The sequence below is a fragment of the Chinchilla lanigera genome, unplaced genomic scaffold (genome assembly GCF_000276665.1).
Source record: "Chinchilla lanigera isolate Chin_1 unplaced genomic scaffold, ChiLan1.0 scaffold00083, whole genome shotgun sequence".
Classification (NCBI taxonomy): Eukaryota; Metazoa; Chordata; class Mammalia; order Rodentia; family Chinchillidae; genus Chinchilla; species Chinchilla lanigera.
Window position 1 is genome coordinate 9088045 of NW_004955484.1, and position 9521 is coordinate 9097565.

General features: G+C 39.4%; 1 protein-coding gene across 2 annotated transcripts in view; it reads right to left on the reverse strand.

The window, feature by feature from the left end:
• Ctcf (CCCTC-binding factor (zinc finger protein)) overlaps window positions 1–4880 on the reverse strand; it is a 51699-nt gene extending 46819 nt beyond the window's left edge. For both annotated transcript variants that reach the window (XM_005403640.2, XM_005403639.2), the window contains exon 1: window positions 4733–4880. The gene's annotated coding sequence lies outside the window, so the exon portion shown is untranslated. The remainder of the gene's footprint in view (window positions 1–4732) is intronic.
• Between the last annotated feature and the right edge of the window lie 4641 nt (window positions 4881–9521).

A 9521-nucleotide genomic window follows, 5' to 3' on the forward strand; every position in this document is an offset into this window, starting at 1 on the left:
AGAGAGAGAAAGAGAGCGAGAAGGAGGGAGGAAGGAAGGAAGAAGGGAAGAAGCCTAGACAGTAAAACTAGGCAACAATTTTTTTTATTACTGTACTACATTTATCAGAAACTTTTAATGCTATTTCTGCTATACTAAATTTCTTTTTCCCTTAAGAATTATACAAAAAGCTGGGCATGGTGGTACATGCCTGTAATCCCGGCACTCGGGAGGCTGAGGAAAGAGGACCGCTGCAAGACTGAGGTCAGCCTGTGCTACAAAGTGAGCTAAGGCCAGCCTGCACTGCACAGTGAGACCCTGTCTCAAAAAGACAAAAAACAAACAAACAAACAAACAAACAAAAAACCCCAAAACTTTCTCATAAGATGGTTAACACAGTTTTATAATCATTTTTTAAACTTTTTTTGTTTGTTGTTTTGCTTTTTTTTTTTTTTTGAGACAGGGTTTTGCTATGCAGCCAGTGCTGGCCTGGAATTCCCTATGTAGCCCAAGCTGGTCTCAAACACATGATCCTCCTGCATTCACCTTATCAGTACTGGCATTACAGGCATGAGTCATCATGCTCAGCTCCAATCATCTTTTAGTTACAAACATATGTATCCCTCGCTACACACCACCTAACAATATTTCATTTAACTGAACTTGTTACAAAATAGTACTTTAGATATTAAGAAAGAGATGCCTGAAGTCACCTCTTATGAAAGAGATGCCTCAAATCACCAGGACTTGGTGACCTTGAAATTGCAGCAATCCTGCCTCAGCTTCCAGTACTGGGATTACAGGCAAACACTGCCACGCCCTATGAATCCCTGTATCTTTTTGGTCTTTTTATTTTTTTTTACTTTAAAGAATAAAAGAAGGATAACACAGTAATAGGGGGGCTTACCGAATTACAGACAAAGTGGTAGGAAATTATCAATGGTTGTTGTTTTATATATTGCTATCTACAAGACAATTTCTCAGGAAAACAAAACGACAAATAATAATGAGCTATAGACAAAAATGGTAGGTTATTATCAATGGTTGTTGTACTATACTTTGGTATCTTCAAAGTGGTTTCTAAAGAAAATAAATAGAGCTATACATGAGTGACCAATTGAATATTCATTGACTATCTCAATGGTTGTTGTAGGAAACACATAGTAATAAACATACAACCATTTATGAAATAGCATAGGAGCAATATAAACATTACACAGTTATGGACAGATTAGTAGGAAAATATCAATGGCTGCTGTAATATATGGTGGTATCTTCAAAGTGACTTCTCAGGAAGACAGAGATATGCAAGAAAGATCTAACAAGTAGTTACAGCCTAAGGGTTGTGAAAAATAGCGTATTACCTCCTCACCAGTGACTCCTTTCACTGAGGTGTGATGGCTGGAAGGAAGGCCAGGATTGAAAAGAAGGACCGAGAGACTTGCACCTACTAGTTTTTGGTCTTCTTGGGGCAGGGTCTCACTATGCAGTTCATGCTGGCCTTGAGCTCACTTTGTATCCCAGGCTGGTCTCGAACTTGCAACAATCTTCCTGCCTCAGCCTCATGAGTACTGGGATTAGAGACATGCACGCCACCACACCCAGGGAAATCCTTTTTTCTTTTTGAGACAGGTCCCACTATGTAGTTCAAATTGGCTTGAACTCACTACATAATCCTGAGTGACCTCAAACTTGCTGGGATTACAAGCATGTGGCACCACCCAAGGCTTTTGAATATATTTTTACCATAGCAGCAATGTTTATTCAGATACCTTGCCTCATTCTACCTAAAACCCCCCAGAAGGAAGACCCTTTCCTTATTTATCTTTGAACTCCTCTGTACTTGGTGCACTCCCTGGTGCAACATAGAAAAGCAAGTGTTCAAATTATGAAATAAATGTATTTCAGTAGTTCACCTAGAGTAGCATTCATCTACACTGATCTGATTCATATCATTTCAGAAAATGTCAAATTTCAGTATGTTCAGAACCAATTAGGTTCAAATATAAAAGCTGCATTAAAAGAAGAGGCATCAACAATAGAATATCTGTTGGGGGGGTGCCGAGACAAGGTCTCACTCTGTAATTCAGGCTGGCCTTGACTATGTATAGCCCAGGCGGGTCTCAAACTCGTGGCGTTCTTCCTGCCTTGGCCTCCCAGAGCGCTGGGTTTATTATAGCTATGCACCATCATGCCTGGCTAGAGTTTGCTTCAGTTTTATGCATGATTGTGTTTCTTGTTTCCTCTTTTAAATTATAATCCTTCGCCAGGTATGGTGGCACATGCCTGTTAGCTCAGCACTCGGGAGGCTGAGGCAGGAGGATCACCTCAAGTATGAGGCCAGCCTAGGTTACATAGTGAGCTCAAGACCAGCCTGAACTACACAGTGAGACCCTGTCTCAAAAAAAACAAAACAAACCAACAACAAAAAACACTATCACTGGAATGGTTCTGATGATAATACTTCTATTTGGCCCACCCATCTAAAACTGCCCACCAGTCATGTGCATCTCAGACATGTGTAGGAACATGCATACATTCAAGCAAGAACCATTTATATTTCACATTAGTGTACTACTGGGGAAAAGTCAGGAGTTGTTCAATTAAAAGTATTGCTTCTCCATGCATCAGGCCCTAGGTTTGAACCTAAGCATGACAGGGGCAGTCAACATTCAAAAAAAAAACCACGAAATATTGCTCCCCAAATGTTTCCATTGCGGTATCCATGCAAAGAATACTTCTCAGTCCAACCACTTGTGCCTTATTTTACTAAATACCCGTGTTATCTGCAACAGTCATACAGAGTTTGCATTCTTCTCCAAAAGATGTACATTCATTTATTTACTTATTTTTGGTACTGGAATTGAACTCACGATCTTGCACTTGCCAGGCAAGTGCTTGTGCCACTGAGCTATATCCCTGGTCCCAGAAGTGTTGCTTTTATTTCTTTCTTTCTTTTTTTGTAATGGGAATCAAACTCAGGACCTTGTGCTTGCCAGGCAGGTGCTGTGCCACTGAGCTACATCCCCAGCCCCTTGTACATTTATTTAAATATAGTAATATTTATAGTCAGGAGTAGTGATGCACACCTGCAATCCCAGCACTTGGGACCCTGACCCAGGAGGATGGGAGCGAGTTTGAGGCTAGCCTGGGCTACATAGCGAGTCCAGGCCAGCGTGAACTACATAGACCTTGTCTCAAAAAACAAAAACAGAAGAAGATACTTAACTTACTGCTCCCCTAATTAGTATAACTGGAGCTCTAAAAAGATGTCATGTTCATTTATTTTTTTGTCTTTAAGCATCCTAGAATCATTATCACTTTATATCCTGAGGGTATTTAAATCCCAGTTTGAGAAACAGGGATCTAAATAATTAAACTAAACAAAAAATAATAATTAAACTAGCCTTAATACTTAACAGTGATCAACATCTTCCTATAATCCCATTTCCCAACTCTTAAAGCTAGATTCCAAAAGTTCTCTGAATCAGTACTATTATTCCTTTTGGCAGTTTACTGTAAGTATGCACTGTGTCAACATCCCTAGAAGAACCTATGCTACACAAGTTATTTCTAGAGCCACAGAACACTACTATACAGACCTTGTTCTTCCCATCTAGCATGATACCAGGTTACCATCTGAAAAACAGCCTTTCATTCCCATTCCTCTCCGCCTATTTGCTCAAGCATTAACTTTTAAGAAAAAGTCTAGTAGGGGCTGGGGATTTAGCTCAGCGGCAAAAGCGCCTGCCTGGCAAGCGCAAGGTCGTGAGTTCAGTTCCCAGTACCGGAGAAAAACCAAAACCAAAACCAAAAAAAAAAAAAAAAAAAAAGAAAAATTCTAGTAGTTATGAAGATGATTCATTCACATAAGCTTATCTAATTTTAGCACTTCAAATTTCCACTTCTACATTCCTTTTATGCAAGTGCAATTAAATTATTTCCATGTCTTTCTAGAGGTAGAAAGATATGTTTTCTGGTATCCTGAAAGGTAATTTGTGAGGGGGATGATTTTCATATCCAAATGTTTTTTTGTTTAGAAATAGGAAAGCATAGCAGACCTCAACATTTATGAACAGGTTGTTCCAAGCTCCCTATGACATTTGTTATATTTTAGAGCAGAAATTATAATTATCAATAATGACTATCACACTTTGCTATAAACATGGGCCATTAATTAGGCTAACTCAAATTCATTAACACAAATTTTATCCATGATACCAGCTTTTCCAAGAAAAGGATACCATCTACTCCATATCAAAATTACATATTGCTACAGGTCATGAACAGGTCATTTGCCAACAGTCAAAATACATATTCCAAAAATTTCTGCAGAGAAATAGCCATGGTTTTCTAGGGCAGCAGTGACAAACCTATGGCACATGGGCCACAGCAGGCTACTTATTATTATTGAAAGCTCACAAAGGTTTGCCACCACTGTCCTAGGGTTTTCCTATGTAGATACCTAGAATGGTGCTTAATCCTTTATATGCATTCTTAACCCTTAGAACAGCCTTGGAGATTGGTGTTATTTTCTCCCATATGAGGAGACAGATTACGTAATCTTCCCGGGGTCAGCAAGCTAACATGTGGCAGTGCAATTTCAAACCCAGGACTCTCTTAATAAAACCTATATGCTCCTAATCGTCAAATGTCCTATACTTCTTATACTCTAAAGTTACCCAGCAAATCCTCCAGCCACTGGATGGTTACATTACTTCCACTTTTAAGAGTAAGAAATAAAAATATTTACCTCTCCGTGGCTGCAGTCAGTATGAGGAGGGAAAACAAAACTCTGCTCTCAAGCTCTTTGTCAGCAATGTGTCTGTCCACTAGTGCAACTTGTTCTTTGGCTCCGGATCCAAAACCATTCTAAAAGAAAGCAGAAATCATTTTATGAAACACTAAATTCACATAAATGCATATATAACATGAAAAACAAAATGAGAACAAACTGAAGATTGACAAAATTGGGAAACTCGTAATATGTGACATCACTAATTGAGTCATTCCATAAATATCAAGACTAAAAATCCAACTGTCAAAAGAACACTCTATTATAATCTATGGCACATATATTTGAACAACCAATAAATTAAAACTTTTTTCAATACTAGGATTTGAACCCAGGGTCTTTAACAAGGTAGGCAAAAGCTCTATCACTGATCTGTATCCCCAGGCCTTTTTTTTTTTGCTTTTATTTTTGAGATAGGGTCTCACTATGTAATCCAGGCTGGTCATGAACTCTCAATCCAGAAATCCTCCTTCCCCATCTGGCCCAAAAAATTGTTAGCCAGGGGGAGTGGTACACATTTGTAATCCCAGCCCTCAGGAGGCTAAGGCAGGAGCATCCCACAAGCTCAAGGCCAACCTGGGGGTACATAGTGAGGTTAAGATCAGCCCGAACTGTATAGCCAAACCCTGAACTCAAAAACAAACAAAAAATACAGCTGCAGTGACAGTTCTGCAATAGTTTATTTTTTTATCTTCAGTAAACAGTGGTCCCTGCTGGGCATGGTGGGGCATGCCTGTAATCCCACCACTCGGGAGGCTGAGGATGGAAGCGAGTTCAAGACCAGCCTGGGCTACAAAATGAGCTCAAGGCCAGTTTGAACTGCACAGGGAGACCCTGTCTCAAAAAAAAAAAAAAGTAAACAGTGGTCTTGCTGATTAAGTTAGTTTATGCTGTAAGACCATGCTTTTCAGTTTAACAAGGTAACTACAGGGAAGAAGCTTTCACTGACCCTTGAAAATCCTAAAAGTATATGATTAAAATTTTTTGTCAAATAATGAAATCCTTCATTAGCTGATGTTCTTCATTCCTAAATTACAAAATGAACTAATCAAGCTTTAAGCAATAGTAGAGTGGAACTACGCTAATAGAAAAAAGAAAATCCCAAGGGCAATATAAGAATTTCCAAAAAATTTGGCATAAGAGGGACAATTGAAAGGATATTCATCTCATAATTACTCCACAAAACTAAGCTGAAAACAAGGCTGGGCCTGGAGATAATTTATAACAAGTAGATTGATGCACTTACTCTAAGATAACTTTGGAATTGGAGCTCATATATTATCATAAGCATGTCTCAAAGAGGAACAGAATTTTATACCCTTACAAATTGTTAAAGTGATCTAAAGTAACGAACAAATATGGAAAAAAAAAAATAGGTCACTGCCATTGAGACAGATATATGTCAGCATTCTATATGCACTGCCACATATCTACACTCAAATACTAAATTACCAAGGATATGCACACATATGACGAGGTGGATAAGATAGGAAGTAGAAAAGTTTGAAGGTGTTCTAAAAAACAAATATGGTATCATCAACTCTACAAATAAGGTCTTCAAAGTTATACATTATTTGCCATTATTTTTTCTAGACCTATTTTTTTTCCAAAAAAAAAAAGGCCAACCTATTTCCTATTTTTTTGTTGTCTGTGGTACTAGAGATCAAATCTAGACCCTTTATACTGTGCTAAAACCCCAGCCACCCAACCCTTTTTGAGACAGGGTCTCGCTGAATTGCCAAAAGCTGAGCTTGAATTTGCAAGAGTGCTAGCACAGGCATGTAACACGACACCCTACCCAAAATTTTAAATTATAATAGATTACAGTTGTTTGAAGAAGGATCTAATTTTTGTTGTCATTTTTAAAGACAAGGTCTCATATAATTCAGGTTGCCTTGAACTTCCTATGTAGCCCAGATTGTCCTCAAATTCATGGGGATCCTCCTGGCTCTGCTTCTAAGTGCTGAGATTGTAGGCATATGCTCAGAAGGATTTAATTTTTTTTGGTACTGGGAATCAAACTCAGAACCTTCCACTTGCCAGGCAGGCACTGTGCCCCTGAGCTGTATTCCTGGCCCAGTAGGACCTAATTTAGAAGGTTTTTGGTTTTGTTTTTTGAGATAAGGTCTCACTCCACAGGTTGGCCCTGAACTTCCAATCTCCTGCCTCAGCCTCACAGTGTGCTAGCATTAGAAGCATGCACCACATTTAATTTCTTGCAAAACAGCTGGAGGCAGCTCCAGTCATCTGGAACCAAGTGAAGTAAATAGAGTAGACATATCATCTAGCTAGGCTTCTGGTTTTAAAAATGAGCTAGAACCTATAAAATAGATGATGTGGTGTGGCCATATGCCAGAAGCACCTTTCAAACAGTCTTCAGAGGTGACGTTTTGCCAGCAAGAACCACTGTGCAGCTGGGTGTGGTGGCACATGTCTATAACCCCAGCACCTGGGAGGCTGAGGCAAGAGGATTGCTGTGAGTTTGAGGCCAGCTTGGGCTACACAGTAAGTTCAAGGTTGGCCTGAATTACATAGTGAGACCCTGTCTCAAGAAAGAAAGAAAAAAATCACTGTGGAAAGTTCTGCCACAAGATTTCTCCCTAGGGCCTTATCCACAGGTGCCCTCTGCCAAGGAACTCCACAAGCCACTTAGAGAAGTCCCAGGTGGGTGCCCTCATTTCTCAATGTCCTTTAACAACAAAATCTTAAATGTCTCAAAATTTCAGTGCATTTTTTTTCTTTTTAAAAATACATCTTGAGGATAATTTGTATTATGTAAATTTTCTTATTTAGGCAAACATTCTTACAATCTTCTTCACAATTATTTAAGTAACTTTTAGCAAGTTACCTTATCATTTCATTTTCAATTTATTTTCTCTATAGTTTTCCAATAAAAGTATGATTCCTGACATACAAGAGTATCAAAGGACAGTGGAGACTATACTACTAAAACAGCATAAAACAGACAGGCAAGATGCCATGTGCCTATAATTCCAGCACCCTTAGAGTTAAGCAGGAGGATGGCAATTTGAGTCTAGCCTAGGCAAACTCAAAATAAAAGAGATTGTGGATGCAGCTCAGTGCATGCTCTGGGGTCAACTCCTAGTACCACAAAAACAAATGATGTGTAAGACCAAGAAGTAGATGAGCACGTATGGAACAACCAATTCAAAAAGTATGGTCTATGGAGTCCACGGAAAACAAGCTTTAGTTCTCGCTCAATTACAAACCTGATGCATTTTAATTTTTAACTTTTGGGTTTTTTTTTTTGGGGGGGGGTGTCTTTTTGAGACAGGGTTTCCTTTCTCTACCCCTTTCAGGCTGGCCTCAAACTCACAGCAATCCTCCTGCCTCAGCATCCCCAGTGCTGGGATTACAGGTGTAGACCACCATGCCTTGCCTCAGTTTTTAAGTTTTGTTGAGTTTATTTTAATAAATATTTGCCATTTTTCATCCACAAGTTTTAAAGGAAAACTAAAAACAAATTACATAAATGAACAAATACATAAAGGTGTTTCTATTCCCAAACCTGATTTTCCATCCCTACTTCATTTACTTTCTACAGTTTTATTAGGGAGGAGGGGGAGCAGGTACATTTTGCAGGGTTTGAAAAGGAGATGTTGAAACAACTTGCATATGGAGACAGACTGCTGCAAGAACCCACTGATTGAGACTACATATAGTGGACAACAACTTTGCTTAACACCAGCATGTTCTAATTTCCTAATAAACGCAAAATAGCTACCCTGTCTTAAAATATCTCAATCCAACCAGGCATGGTGAGGCATGCTTGTAATCTCAGTACTCTGGAAGGCTGAGGCAGGAGGATCTCAAGTTCGAGCTCATCCTGAGCAATTTAGTAACTCAGCAAGAGCCTATTTCAAAACTTTAAAAAGCTCAATTCAGGCTTTTTTTAATCTCCTAAGGAATCTGAGTTGATACATCAACTGTAACAAGGTACTACACTAAAGTGCTAGAATATCTGAGGACAAAGTAAGAGAAAACTAGCAATTCAACAAAGGAAGATTTTTAATGATGCAAGAAGATTTAAGGACTGAGTAAATTTAAATATGTGCCCCGTTTTAACTTTTCCCGCCTATGAGGGAAAACTTTCCTAGTTGATGTAGACTGAAAGTATGAAGAATCTGCATGTAAATGTTTATTTAATGCTGAACTAAGGGATACAGGAAGTCAGCTACTAAAGAGTAGTTACATTAGGCATAGATATTTATAAACCATCTACAGCCAGTGACCCAGGATTCAATTACAACATCAACCCTCACATTTCAGGGTATGGGCAAATTACCAGTCGAGTCAAGAATAAATTCATTCTGCCTTACTGGCGCTTTAGATCGAATTGCACAATCCTGGGGGCTGAAATGCCTTTCCTTAGCCCTAGAGCATCAGGTACTAAATGGTGTATGAAGTTAGCGTTGGGACATTTGAAAGTGGGAGGGAAACTCAAGGATGGCCTGAACCAGTGTAGACAGCCCGTACTCCCGATTTCAGGAGTTTGTCACGTCACTTGAAATCGGAGCGAAATTAAATTTCAGCCCCTTTCAGATCTCTTGAGCACATAAAACCAGGCTGCTACCACTCAAACGGCTGGGAAGAGTCCAAGCTTGACAGCAGAAAAACTACATGGTGCGAAAATCGTGTCTTTTCCGCTCATCGAGTGGGTCTGCCTGAGTAGGGTCCGGACCTGGAGTCCTGGTGTGAGTTTGGGGGCGCAGCGAAGCCCGGCGGG